The sequence below is a fragment of the Bufo bufo genome, chromosome 4, assembly GCF_905171765.1.
Source record: "Bufo bufo chromosome 4, aBufBuf1.1, whole genome shotgun sequence".
NCBI classification, from domain to species: Eukaryota; Metazoa; Chordata; class Amphibia; order Anura; family Bufonidae; genus Bufo; species Bufo bufo.
In genome coordinates, this window is record NC_053392.1 from 52,838,856 (window position 1) to 52,852,838 (window position 13,983).

A 13,983-nucleotide genomic window follows, 5' to 3' on the forward strand; every position below is an offset into this window, starting at 1 on the left:
TCTTGGTTGTGAAGGTGCTTACTCCACTGCAGCCCGTGTCTCGCATGTAGGATGCCTGGTCATGCAGGGTTGTGCTAAGGTTCAGAACGTTAATGCCTCGCTTCAGGCTCTGATGGCACAGCGTGCAAACCTCTCGCGTCTTGTCGTCAGCACATTGTGTGAAGAAGTGCCATGCCAGGGAACTCCTTGAAGATGCCTTTGGTGTGCTCGATCCCTGTGACGGTGGCCAGTAGCAGGCAAACTTTTTTGGCAACGGCTCCTCTGCTTTTGCACCCTGCTGCCGCTTTTGCTACGCTGTTGGCTCGGTATCACCACTGCCTCTTCCTCGAACTCTGAAAGTCAGTGGCACGACCTTCATTACATGTGGGTCTAGGACCTCAACGTCCCCTGCATCGTCTTCCACCCAGTCTTCCTCCCTGACTTCCTTTTTGGTCTGCACGCTGCAGAAAGACGCAGCAGTTGGCAGCTGTGTTTCGTCATCATCAGAGACGTGCTGAGGTGGTATTCCCATGTCCTCATCAGGAAACATAAGTGGTTGTGCGTCAGTGCATCCTATGTCTTCCACCCATGGGGAAGGGCTAGGTGGATGCCCTTGGGAAACAGCTAAGAGACGCCTGCATGACTTGAGGGCTCAGACAGGTTCCCCGATATGCACGGGGGTGATGTGAAAGACTGATGGGCATGGGTTTCAGGCGCCACCTGTGCGCTTTCTGCAGAAGACTGGGTGGGAGATAATGTGAACGTGCTGGATCCACTGTCCGGCCACCCAAATGACTAGCACCTGTACTTGCTCAGGCCTTACCATCCTTAGAACGGCATTAGGCCTGACCAAATATCGCTGTAGATTATGTTGGCTACTGGGGACCTGAGGTAGTAGGTTCAGTAGACGTGTAGCTGTGGCAGAACGGCCACGTCCTCTCCCTGCACCAGAGGCTCCACCAACACCACCACCACGACCATGACCGCGTCCCATATTAGATGTTTCCCTCATAGTTAGCGTTCACAAAGCAAAGTAAAAAGTGGTTAAGTATGTTAAAATAATTAACCGCCAATATAAACCCTGATGTAGGGTATTGCACTCAATTATTATTTTTTGAACTCTATATGACAGCGGTATTTGTGGCCTAAATGTGACACTCACTTATGCACGTCTTATCCCAGATGTGCAGTATATCAGAGGCTTTTTTCACCCCAGTAACCGAAAAAGCGTATTTCTGGCCTAAATATGACAGTCACTGATGCTTGTCTAATCCCTGATGTGCAGTATATCAGAGGCTTTTTTCACCCCAGTATGCCAAAGCCGTATTTATGCCTAAATGTGACAGTCACTTATGCACGTGTAATCCCCAGATGTGCAATATATTAGAGGCTTTTTTCACCCCAGTAACCAAAAAGCTGTATTATGGCCTAAATGTGACAGTCACTTATGCTTGTCCAATCCCAGATGTGCAGTATATTAGAGGGTTTTTTTTTCACCCTAACCAAAAAGCTGTATTTTCTGTCCTAAATGTGACAGTGACTTATGCACGTGTAATCCCAGATGTGCAGTATATCTGAGGCTTTTTTCACCCCAGTATGCCAAAGCCGTATTTATGGCCTAAATGTGACAGTCACTTATGCTTTTCTAATCCAGATGTGCAGTATATTAGAGGTTTTTTTCACCCTAACCAAAAGCTGTATTTCTGTCCTAAATGTGACAGTCACTTATGCACGTGTAATCCCAGATGTGCAGTATATTAGAGGGTTTTTTTCACCCTAACCAAAAAGCTGTATTTCTGTCCTAAATGTGACAGTCACTTATGTCTAGTCTAATCCCAGATGTGCAGTAAATTAGAGTTTTTTTTCACCCTAACCAAAAAGCTGTATTTCTGTCCTAAATGTGACAGTCACTTATGCTCGTGTATCCCAGATGTGCAGTATATGAGAGCTTTTTTTCACCCTAACCAAAAAGCTGTATTTCTGTCCTAATGTGACAGTCACTTATGCTAGTCTAATCCCAGATGTGCAGTATATTAGATGTTTTTTTCACCCCAGTATGCCAAAGCTGTATTTCTGGACTTTCAGATAGCCTATGCTGGTGCACTATCGTTGCATAAAATGGCTGCCGATCATGTATTGATATTGACTAACTGAAGAAAAAAAAGTTCGTTTTCAGCAGTAGTTGGCTCAGGGCAGGCTTAAAAAAATTCGTGCACTGCAACCCACAAAACACTTCTATAGATCGCTGAGTACATAAACTAGTTCTTGATAAGATTTCTCCCTGATCTCTCCCTCACAGCAGCTGCAGCCTCTCCCTACACTAATTCCGAGCAGAGTGACGGGCGGGTGCTACGTGACTCCAGCTTAAATAGAGCGCTGGCGTCACATGCTGCTGTTGGCCATCACAGCCATGCAATAGTAGGCATGGCTGTGATGGGCTTTTGGGGCAAGTAGTATGACGCTTGTTGATTGGCTGCTTTGCAGCCTTTCAAAAGTGCCATAAAAATCGCCAAACACCGAACCCGAACCCCAACTTTTACGTAAATGTTCGGGTCCGGGTGCCGAAACTTTACAGTTCGGGTTCACTCAACTCTATTTGTGTACAAACCTTCTTTCCTCCAGACACAGAGGATGTCCTCTCGTCACAGGCACAGGTCTGGGGATAAATAGATGCATGGGAGAGATCTCTGTACTGACCCCTGATATATTTATACATATTAATTAGATCTCCCCTCAGTGTCTTTTTTCTAAAGTGAATAACCCTAATTTTGATAAATCTTTCATGGTACTGTAGTTGGCCCATTCCAGTTATTACTTTAGTTGCTCTCCTCTGGACCCTCTCCAGCCTGCTATGTCTGCCTTGTTTACAGGAACCCAGAACTGTACACAGTTCTCCATGTGTGGTCTGACTAGCGATTGTAAAGTGGTAGGACTATTTTCTTATCACGGGCTCTATGCCCCTTCTGATGCAACCCATTATCTTATTGGCCTTGGCAGCAGCTGCCTGACACTGGTTTTTGCAGCTTAGTTTGCTGTTTATTAAAATGCCTAGATCCTTTTCCATGTCAGTGTACCGAGTGTTTTACCATTTAGTATGTACGGGTGACTTGCATTATTCCTCCCATGTGCATAACTTTACATTTGTCAGTGTTAAACCTCATCTGCCACTTATCTGCCCAAGCCTCCCAATCTATCAGATCCTCTCTAGTAGTATACTGTCCTCTTCATTGTTAATTACTTTACACAGTTTAGTGTCATCTGCGAAAATTGATACTTTACTATGCAAGCCTTTCTACGAGATCATTAATAAATATATTGAAGAGACTAGGGCCCAATACTGACCCCTGAGGTACCCCACTAGTGACAGTGACCCAATCTGAGCGGGTACCGTTAATAAACACCCTCTGTTTTCTATCATTGAGCCAGTTACTTACCCACATACAGACGTTTTTCTCCCAGTCCGAGCATCTCATTTTATATGCTACCTTTTATGTGTATAGTGTCAAATGCTTTGGAGACGAAGTCCAGAATACGACATCCATTGATTCGCCGCTGTCAAGTCTAGAACTTACCTCCTCATAGAAACTGATTAAATTAGTTTGGCATGACCGATCCCTCACGAAGCCATGCTGATATGGCGTTATTTGCTTATTTCCGTTGAGATGCTCTAAGATAGCATCTCTCAGAAAACCCTTCAAACAGTTTACCCACTACAGATGTTAAACTTACCGGCCTATAGTTTCAGGCTCTGTTTTTGGACCCTTTTTGAATATTGGCACCACATTTGCCATGGCGCCAATCCTGTGGGACATTCCTGTCAGTATAGAGTCCGCAAAATATCAGAAATAAGGGTCTGGGCTATGACATTTCTTGATTCCCTTAGGATACCGGGGTGTATGCCATCCAGTCCTGACGATTTGTCTATTTTAATCTTTTTAAGTCGCTGATGTACTTCTTCCTGGGTCAGACAGGACACCTTTTAATGGGGAATTTATTTTTTTACATTCTGCATGTCATCTGACAGCAATACATTGGAGGAAAAAATATTTAACAGCTTTGCTTTCTCCTCGTCCGCTCTCTGCGACTCCCCCCCTCATTACTCTTTAAAGGGCCGACACCTTCAGATTTATACTTTTTTAACATTTATATAATTGAAGAACATTTTAGGTTAGTTTTACTCTCTTGGCAATTTACTCTCGGTCCCTAGTTTGGCCGCTTTTATTAGTTTTTTACCGTTCTATTTTTTTCCTTATAGTTTTTCAGTGCTTCCGTGCTACCTCCTGTTTTAGTGATTTATATGCTTTCTTTTTGTCATTTATGCTTTTTTTACAGTTCTATTTATCCACATTGGTTTCTTTTTGTTCCTTAACCTTTATTTCCCATACGGAATGTACTCTCACATGAGATTTTTGGAGCTTCTAAGATAGCCAATTTTGTGGCTCTATTTTTATTTTTGAGGACTTTGTCCAGACGAAGGTACGCCAAAACACATCGTCGGGGTAGCGCCATCCTGTTTGCACACAGTATCTTGGGTCAGTTCCATGCAGCAGTTTCTAGGATTTTTGTGTATGGGAATACATGTGATCTTGCTCCCTGGTACTATATTACTTCAACCTCCTATTTAAACCGGTGTTGATTGTCATGATGGATATTGACACTTGTTATTGCTGCATCATGTATATTATTTGGGACATACCCATATAATATTTAAAAACATTTTTTATGTATGATTTTGCAGTATTACTCTCATATTATTCCTGTGTGCTGCCAGGATGGTGTTTTCTTCTGCCACATTTCCTTTTAATGTGACATTCGTTTTATATAATTTGTGATTTAATAAAATACTTTTTTAATAAAATATTTTTTACGCATACTTTTTGAGCTCCATTATTTGTTTAAGTCTTTTTCTCTGCCTGGGAGCTTGTACCAGGATATTTTGTAGCTGGCCCCCTTATTTAGCCACAATACTTATTGGTATACTACGGGGGAAGTTTTGGCATGTGGGCCGCTCTTGGTCTTCTTCTGCATTTATATATTATAGTATTGTTTTTAAATAATAAAATGCAATTAAAAAATATTGAAACCTCGCCCCAATGACGTTTCTTGTTTGTGTTGCATTGTTTACTCAGTCAAACCTTTTGGTGACAGCTTCTCTTGGGCCTTACTGAAGAAGCTTTTTTTTTAATTTATTTATTTATCATCGCCTTCTAAGAGCTATAACTTTTTATTTTTCTATCTATGTAGCAGTATAGGGCTTGTTTTTTGTGGGATAAGATGTAGTTTTTAATGGAACTATACTAGGGTACACATAACTTACTGATTGGGCCCAATTTCCAATTCTCCTGACCATATTTTTGGTCCGCAATTTGCAGATCTGATGCGCACCCATTCATTTCAATTGACCGCAAGAAATGCGGGACAGCACACCCGTATGTCCATTCTGCAGGCCTATTTTGCGGACAAGAATAACATTGTTACATGGGTCCTCAAAAAATAAACATATGCAACACAGACATCACGCGGACGCCATCCGTATTTTTTGTGGATCCGTGTTTTGCAGAATGGAAAATACATACTTTAACCACCTCTTGTCTCGCTAACACCGAAAGGCGTGATTGCGGCGACTCTCCAGGTCACACTAACGCCGATCGGCAATCATCTCGCGTGACCCGAGATTTCCTGTAAACGCGGGCTCACAGGAGTGGGCGTTCACAGGATCGCGCAGTTCACAAGTTCATCTGCAGCCTGCCGGCCCGCGATCATTGGCTGGCAGGCTGTGGATTTTTGAAATGACCATTGAAATGGGTATGTCAGACGCTATTTTGAAAATAGCGTCTGATATACTGCTCCTCTGGTGTCCCTTTTGCTTGGATCGACAGCAGAGGACAACAGGCAGTCTGGAAGTAGCACCAAATCACCACACATACACATTAACACATTACCGTGTCACTTATTAACCCCTAATTTAGCACCTGATCACCCATATTAGACTCCTGATCACCCTGATCACCCCCTGTCCACCCCCCTGTCATTGATCACCCCCTTGTCCACCCCCTGCCATTGATCACCCTCATCACCGCCAGGTAGTTAGCTACTTGCTAGGTAGTTAGCGCCCAGCCCACCGCACCGCATCACTGATTAGTCGCTGATTAGAGTCAACGCTGTCGCTAATCAGCAATAGTACTATATAGTATCTGTAAGTGATCAAGAATGATCGCAATCAGATCTATATAAGTATATTAGGGTCACCTTAGGCTCTACAAAAAATGCAGTGTTCGCCCGATCAGGCTGATCTTGTGCGCACACTTGCGTTCAGCTCCGCCCCACTGCAGTGACAGAATATTTTTTTTCTGATCACTGCAAAACACAGTAAAAATCGCTGCGGCGCTATATAAAGATCACTTTTGAACTTTTTGGATCTTTATTAGCAATTGCAGCTTTACTTCGCAAGCACTCTCTTTTACTAGGTAGTTTGCTCTTTTCCTAGGTAGTCTCAGAGAATACCCCCTAAATTTAGTGAGCCCAAAATGTCAAATAAGGGGTATTCGCTGAAGAGGCCTACAGGATTCTGGCCCTGATGGATGAAAGCGATGGGACGCCTCATCCGCTGAATCCAGTGGTTCAGAATATGAACCTGTAGACAGCAGTGGAACTCTAACCCGCTAGCGAAGATGACGAGGTTGAGGTCCCTGCTATGGTCAGGGAGGCTACCCGACCCCATGTCAGTGTTCTGCATACCCGCATGATGAGCCTCATTTGCAGCAGAGTGGTGCTAGCGCTGATCTTGTTTATGGTGCGGCATACACCAGCAAGCGCAGCACATCCTGGACCTTCTAACCAGCACTGCCGTATTCCTGGTGAAGTGGCGAGCACCAGAAGGGCAGTTAAAGCTGGTACGGTGGCACGTGCAGTAACCTCCCCCGTCGCAGCCAACGCGTTCACAGGCCCATAGAACCCTTAGTCTCCCAGAGGTGCAGGCAAATCCTAATTGGCAGCTCCACTGCTTCCGCCGCACCCGTATTGCCCCCTTTCACCGCCCAGTCTGGAGTTTGCGGATCTCTATGACCTAGTTGTGGCAGAACAACCAACCGCTACGCCACACAGTTTATTACCGCCAATCGGAAAGCTTCTATGCCCAGCCTTACCGGTGAAAACCAGTCACAGTTTCCGAGTTTAAATTTTTTTTGGGCCTTATCCTCAGCATGGGTCTAACTAAAAAAACATGTATTGCGGTCATATTGGTCTAAAGACCCAATTACATTACATGCCCATGTTCTCTGCTGCAAATGTCCAGGGCACGTTTTGAGGTCATCAAGTGCTTTATGCATTTCGCTGACAATAACACCCGTCATCCAAGAGGCCATCTGCTTATGACTGGCTCCACAAAATTCGGCCCCTCATAGGACCATTTGTCATCCAGATTTGCAGATGTGTATATTCCTAATCAAAACATCTGCATAGACGAGTCCCCTAGTACATTTTACGGGCGCCTTGGCATCGAACAGTACATCCCCAGCAAGCGCGCCCGGTATGAGGTCAAACTGTATAAGCTCTGTGAAAGGGCACAGGCTATACATATCGTTTTAGGGTCTATGAGGGAAAAGACTTAAAAACTTGAGCCGGTTGGATGTCTTTACACCCTGGGGAGCAGTGGCAAGATTGTCTAGGACTTGGTTGTCACCCTTACTCCACACGGGGTACCACTTATACGTGGACAATTTTTACTCAAGCGTGGCCCTCTTTCGGCACTTACATCTAGTCGGAATTCAATGCTGTGGCACCGCGCGACCTAGTCGCCGGGGCTTCCCCAACGGTCTTGTTAATACCCGACTTGCAACGGGGGAGAGGGCCTGCCTTGTGTGACCAAGAACTGCTCGCGGGTGAAGTGGAGGGACAAGAGGGGACCGTTTACTTTCTGTCCACCATTTCACGCAGACACGACTGTCCAAATTGAAAGGGCAACTGGAGTCATTGTGAAACCCTCTCTGTCCACGACTATAACCTTCACATGGAGGGGTGGACTTCAATGACCAGATGTTGGCTCCCTATTTAGTTTCCCGCCGGACCAGACGCTTGTATAAGAAGATGTCTGTATATTTACTTCAATTGGCTGTATATAATGTTTTGTTCTCTACAGTAAGGCTGGGAGAACAGGATCCTTCCTAAAATTCAGGTAGAGATCATTTCGAAATCCTGTATCCAGGAAGGTCCGTGCCCCAAGTCCTGATGTAGTGAGCCGGCTACATGGCAGACACTTCCCCAGTGTCTATCCTGGTACCCAACTCAACGTTCCCCAAGAAAAGATGTTGTGTCTGTAGCAGGGGTGGAATAAGGCGTGACCACCACCTTGTTTGTCCTGACTGTCCTGACCAGCCTGCCCTATGCATAGGGGAGTGTTTCCGCAAGTTCCACACACAGGAACACTACTAGTGTAGGGACTGCGTGACACAGGACAGGCACGCACGGGCTATTAGGCGCCCTTTCACTCACAGGTGCCACAAACCTCTCCTTTCACCTGGGACAAAGTGCATAATGTACTTTGCCACATCTCTGGGCGCTTTGCGCTTTGCACATTGTCCCATGGGGAAGGAGAGGATTGTCCTCTAAAGGTAAAAAAAATAAAAATAAATCACAGGTAAGCAAAAAAGTTAATGTTCTGTTTCAAAAGTTCAATAAAGTTTATAAAAGTTAATGTTCTGTTCAAATGTTATATAAGGTTAATGTTAATAAATTTATTGCGTTGCGCCTGTTTTTTTTTTTTTTTACCCTCTAGGTGGACCAAGCGATCAAGCAGCTACAGCATGATCTGCATTCTGACAGAAGCATTGCGTGCTGTCAGCTTACACAAAAGTCGGTGTATGCGGCGCTGCAAGACGAGATTTCTCCCTCTGCAGTAAAAAAGATACGTTTGCCGAGGCTTATGAGCTGAGGGGCGGTGTTCATATGCTTTGGCAAACACTTTGTATAAAATAAAAAAAGTTAAAACTCTGGCAATGATTTATTCATCCACATCGATGTGATGGAGAAATCTGGTTGCCAGGGCTACGAGCTGAGTGGGTTTGGATGTTGGGCGGAGTTCTATGTCCTGGCAGACGCCTTTCCCCTCCTATTTTTTTTTGCACATTTTTTGGCAGATATCTTTTCATCCACATTGATCGATGCGAATGAAGAAATCTGTGCCGTTCATTTTTTCTTTCAGCTCAGAGGCTGAACGAAAAAAAAAAAAATCTCATTACCCGTATGCTCAATATAAGGAGAATAGCAGAAACTCCTAATGCTGGCCATACATGTAATGATTGCGGAGACCCTCAAATGCCAGGGCAGTACAAACACCCCACAAATGACCCCATTTTGGAAAGAAGACACCCCAAGGTATTCGCTGAGGGGCATATTGAGTCCATGAAAGATTGAACTTTTTGTCCCAAGTTAGCGGAAAGGGAGACTTTGTGAGAAAAAACAAACAAAAAAATTTCCGCTAACTTGTGCAAAAAAAAAAATCTTCTATGAACTCGCCATGCCCCTCACAGAATACCCTGGGGTGTCTTCTTTCCAAAATGGGGTCACATGTGGGGTATTTATACTGCCCTGGCATTTTAGGGGCCCTAAAGCGTGAGAAGAAGTCTGGTATCCAAATGTCTAAAAATGCCCTCCTAAAAGGTACTCGTTGGACTTTCGGCCCCTTTGCGCACCTAGGCTGCAAAAAAGTGTCACACATGTGGTATCGCCGTACTCAGGAGAAGTTGGGCATTGTGTTTTGGGGTGTCTTTTTACATATACCCATGCTGGGTGAGAGAAATATCTCTGTAAAATGACAACTTTGTATAAAGAAATGGGAAAAGTTGACTTTTACAGAGATATTTCTCTCACCCAGCATGGGTATATGTAAAAATACACCCCAAAACACATTGCCCTACTTCTTCTGAGTACGGCGATATCACATGTGTGACACCTTTTTGCAGCCTAGGTGCGCAAAGGGGCCCAAATTCTAAAGAGCACCTTTAGGATTTCACAGGGCATTTTTTACGCATTTGGATTCCAAACTACTTCTCACGCTTAAGGTCCCCTAAAATGCCAGGGCAGTATAAATACCCCACAAGTGACCCCATTTGGGAAAGAAGACACCCCAAGGTATTTCGTGAGGGGCATGGCGAGTTCATGTAAAATTTTATTTTTTGTCACAAGTTAGTGGAATATGAGACTTTGTAAGAAAAAAACACACATAATTTTCTGCTAACTTGTGCCAAAAAAATAAAAATTCTAGGAACTCACCATGCCCCTCACAGAATACCTTGGGAAGTCTTCTTTCTAACATGGGGTTACTTGTGGGGTATTTATACTGCCCTGGCATTTTAGGGGACCTAAAGCGTGAGAAGTAATTTAGAATCCAAATGCGTAAAAAATGTCCTGTGAAATCCTAAAGGTGCTCTTTAGAATTTGGGCCCCTTTGCGCACCTAGGCTGCAAAAAAAGTGTCACACGTGGTACCTCGTCATGCCCATCACAGAATACCTTGGGGTGTCTTCTTTCCAAAATGGGGTCACTTGTGGGGTATTTATACTATCCTGGCATTCTAGCAACTCAAGAAACATGACAGGTGCTCAGAAAGTCAGAGCTGCTTCAAAATGCGGAAATTCACATTTTTGTACCATAGTTTGTAAATGCTATAACTTTTGCGCAAACCAATAAATATACACTTATTGGATTTTTTTTATCAAAGACATGTAGCACAATATATTCTGACACAAACTTGTATAGAAATGTAATTATATTTTAACAATTTAACCAGATAAAGTTAAAAATACACTTTTCTTTTAGAAAATTGCGGCCTATTTTGATTAATATCGGAAAAACGAAATTTCTTAGCAGCAATCAAATACCACCAAAAGAAAGCTGTATTTGTGAGAAGAAAAGGAGGTAAAATTCATTTGGGTGCCAAGTTGCATGACCGAGCAATAAACCGTTAAAGTTGTGAAGTGCCGATTTGTAAAAAAGGGCCTGGTCACTAGGGGGGTATAAACCTGTGGTCCTTAAGTGGTTAATTAACTCTGTCTGGGAGGGAAATGGGAAAAAAGCAATACTTCCACTGAGTTTTGCGACTCTTATTTTTTGGCATAAATAACACAATAACTTTATTCTCTCAGTCAGTATGATTACAGCGATACCAAATACCTGTATTTTTTTTTTTTGCATTTTACTACTTTTGCACAATAAAAACCTTTTTTTTTAAAGAAGAAAATCTTTTTGTATCACTGCATCCCAAGACCCAAGCACCTTTTTTATTTTTATTTTCTACGGAGCTATGTGAAGGCTTGATGTTTGCTCGGCGATCGCTGTTCCCTGTCATGGCACCCGCTATTTACAAAGAAATGTGGTTTGTGACGAAGTAATTCTTTTTACAATATTCCGCGAAGCATGCAAAACGATTTTTGATAGCTTTGCTCATCTGTACCCAGAAACCCATATTGCCATATGCTTGACCCCTTGGTTGCACCCTAGTAAATGCAGCAGAAATTATGACAGTAATGGAGTCAGAGGTGTGGATTAGGCTCCATTCACACGTCTAAAAATGGGTCCGCATCCTTTCCGCAATTTTGCGGAATGGGTGCGGACCCATTCATTCTCTATGGGGACGGAATGGATGCGGACAGCACACAGTGTGCTGTCTGCAGCCGCAATTGCGGAGCGTGGCCCCGATTTTGGGTCCGCAGCTCCGCAAAAAGATAGAGCATGTCCTATTCCTGTCCGAAACTTGCGGACAAGAATAGGCATTTCTATGAGGGTGACGGGCTGGTGTGTTGCGGACCCGCAATTTGCGGGTCCGCAACACACCACGGACGTGTGAATGTAGCCTAAAGGCTCATGGGCCCTAGTGCAAGAGTTCAGCTTGGGCTGGTGCACCTAGCCTTTCTGCTGCCTGAGGCAAAAATTGAAACGGCACCCTCCCCCATTACCAAATTCTCAATCTAACCCCTTCCTTCTAGCCCTGCTGTTAAAGACATACTTGGAAAACATTACATAAAGCGCTACAAAACATACAGGGTAATACGGTGCAACATACCACTTATAGTGATGTCTCCTCAAATGTAAATGTTCTCTTTCTTCATTTTCTCCTTTCAGACCACCATGGTAATTTCTTTCAGCCATATCTTGTGTCTGCAGAGAAATCTTAGTTTCCTACTTTGTCATCATCCACCCACCTTCTGAACACCCCATCCTGCCAACCCCAATACTGTGCCCACTGTGCTCCCCAACAGTGATGGCCAGTTCGCATTGTTCGCCCGCGAACATATGCGGGCTGCCATCTTTTTTCACAAGTCCGGCGAAGCACAGGTAAGCCCTTACCTGTGCCTGTGCATGAGCCGGTCTGAAAACAAGTGCGGTCAGTGGGAGCAGGCAGTTCCAAGAACAGCCACCGGGCGCCTTCATCGGGCTGTTCTCGGAACTGCCTGCTCCCGGTGACAGCATTTGTTTTCAGACCGGCTCGAGGCACAGGCACAGGTAAGGGCTTTATGTACTGTACTTGATTTTATATACCTGATATTTTATTTCCCAGAATAAATGTGTGCTTTATGTTAGAGTGCTCGCCTAATACATACTCTTATTTCTACAGGTAAGGGCTTACCTGTGCTTCGCCGCTGTCATGGCCCATAAACGGGTAGGAACTAGTGTTAGGGACCACTCAAATAGAGGCGACCTTGACGTGGTGAGTGGCTTACTACGCTTTGGCCAAAATGTACACCAATGTCTCATCCAGCATGGAGGCAGGGCAGAATGCTGGATGCAGAGTGCTATCACATTTGTATTTTTCGTTTGTATATGTATTTCGCCATAGTGATGTGCACCTACATACAGGTTGTGCTGACCCAATCCCCCACATTTTTTCTTTGTAGTATATATTGGAGGCGTGGCGATCTCCTTGAAGTCATTGCACACCTGACCAGTCAATCTGTCCTGGAGGCTGGTTTTAAAGTCAGTATAAAACTGAGTCTGCTTATATAGAACCTACCATTAGCCATCTGGCTCCAGGAGAAGTATATGGTGGGCTCAGCGTGCATGTTGGTACTTGCATCCCTGGATCCGATGAAAGCTGTAATGGCACCGGACGGGGTTAAAAGCAGAGTGTGCTTGGCGTGCACGCTGACCTGCATTCCCTGGACTTTGTGTGGCTGTCATGGCCCATAAATGGGTAGGAACTAGTGTTAGGGACCACTCAAATAGAGGCGACCTTGACGTTGTGAGTGGCTTACTACGCTTTGGCCAAAATGTACACCAATGCCTCATCCAGCATGGAGGCAAATTGCTGGATGTAGAGTGCTATCACATTTGTATTTTTTGTTCTCGGAACTGCCTGCTCCCGGTGACAGCATTTGTTTTCAGACCGGCTCTCGGCACAGGCACATGTAAGGGCTTTATGTACTTGATTTTATATACCTGATATTTTATTTCCCAGAATAAATGTGTGCTTTATGTTAGAGTGCTCGCCTAATACATACTCTTATTTCTACAGGTAAGAGCTTACCTGTGCTTCGCCGGACTTGTGAAAAAAGATGGCAGCCCGCATATGTTCGCTGGCGAACAATGCGAACTGGCCATCACTGCTCCCCAATACAATACTGCAGAAACAGTCCCCCTGAAAATACTAGTACCGCAGAGATGGTGTGTCATGGTCCCTCCTGTAACAGGGGTCAGAAGATCTAAGAGACTGGCTGTGCATGATGTGAGCTAATAGCCTCTCTTTTTCCACTTGTTTCTGTGTTGTTGCTGGGTATGACCACACCTCTGGTTTCAGGTGTAGCTTAAGTAGTCATTCCAACTCTTCTATTTAGTCTGGCCTCACCCATCATGCTATGCGGTTGATAGCTCCTTTTGGTTGTGAAGGGCTGGTGTCTGGTTCTCCTCTAAGTTCCTGTTCGTCTGCATACTTTGGAGTTAAGTGTCTTTTCTTTTATTTCTTGTTTGTTGTTTTCAGATAGGTCCTTAGGTTCCAGCATATGAACATTCCTAC

At 44.3% G+C, this 13,983-nt stretch overlaps 1 long non-coding RNA gene across 1 annotated transcript; it reads left to right on the plus strand.

The window, feature by feature from the left end:
- Positions 1–490: 490 nt before the first annotated feature.
- On the plus strand, positions 491–5,067 carry LOC120997241. The gene is made up of 3 exons (XR_005778131.1): positions 491–541; positions 979–980; positions 4,438–5,067. It is a non-coding gene; the product is annotated as an uncharacterized LOC120997241 (long non-coding RNA).
- The last annotated feature ends 8,916 nt before the right edge of the window (positions 5,068–13,983 follow it).